The sequence below is a fragment of the Myotis davidii genome, unplaced genomic scaffold (assembly GCF_000327345.1).
Source record: "Myotis davidii unplaced genomic scaffold, ASM32734v1 scaffold97, whole genome shotgun sequence".
NCBI lineage: Eukaryota > Metazoa > Chordata > Mammalia > Chiroptera > Vespertilionidae > Myotis > Myotis davidii.
In genome coordinates, this window is record NW_006289392.1 from 5,009,911 (window position 1) to 5,010,438 (window position 528).

The 528-nt window shown below is 52.8% G+C and overlaps 1 protein-coding gene across 1 annotated transcript in view; it reads left to right on the forward strand.

The window, feature by feature from the left end:
* Positions 1–528, forward strand: part of TMPRSS4 (transmembrane protease, serine 4) — a 124,854-nt gene that overhangs the window by 116,316 nt on the left and 8,010 nt on the right. The gene's annotated exons all lie outside the window — the stretch shown is intronic.

Genomic DNA, 528 nt, shown 5'->3' on the forward strand with positions numbered 1-528 from the left:
TATTACAAATATGTCCTTATCCCCAGAATGTCCCCTCACCCCCGCCCCAGTCCTGCCCTCACCCTCACCCCTGTTGTCCGTGTCCATCGCTTATGCTCATATGCATGCAGACGAGTCCTTGGGTTGAACTCTCCCCGTCACCACCACCCTCCGCTGCCTTCCCTCGGAGTTGTGAGCATTATGCTAAGTGAAATAAGCCAGTCTAGCGGGCCCAGGAGGGCGGCCTGTCTGTGAGAGCCGCGTGGGGGGAGCCGCGTGGGGGGACCCGCGTGGGGGAGCCGCATACAGTTCGAGGACTGAAGAGGCTGAGAACAGGGCAGCAGGATGGCAGGTTTCTTTTTTTTTCCTTTATTGATTAAGACAGCGGTTCTCAACCTGTGGGTCGCGACCCCATTGGGGGTCGAACGGCCCTTTCACAGGGGTCCCCTAAGACCATGGGAAAACACATATATAATTACATATTGTTTTGTGATTAATCATTATGCTTTAATTATGTTCAATTTGTAACAATGAAATTTGGGGGTCACC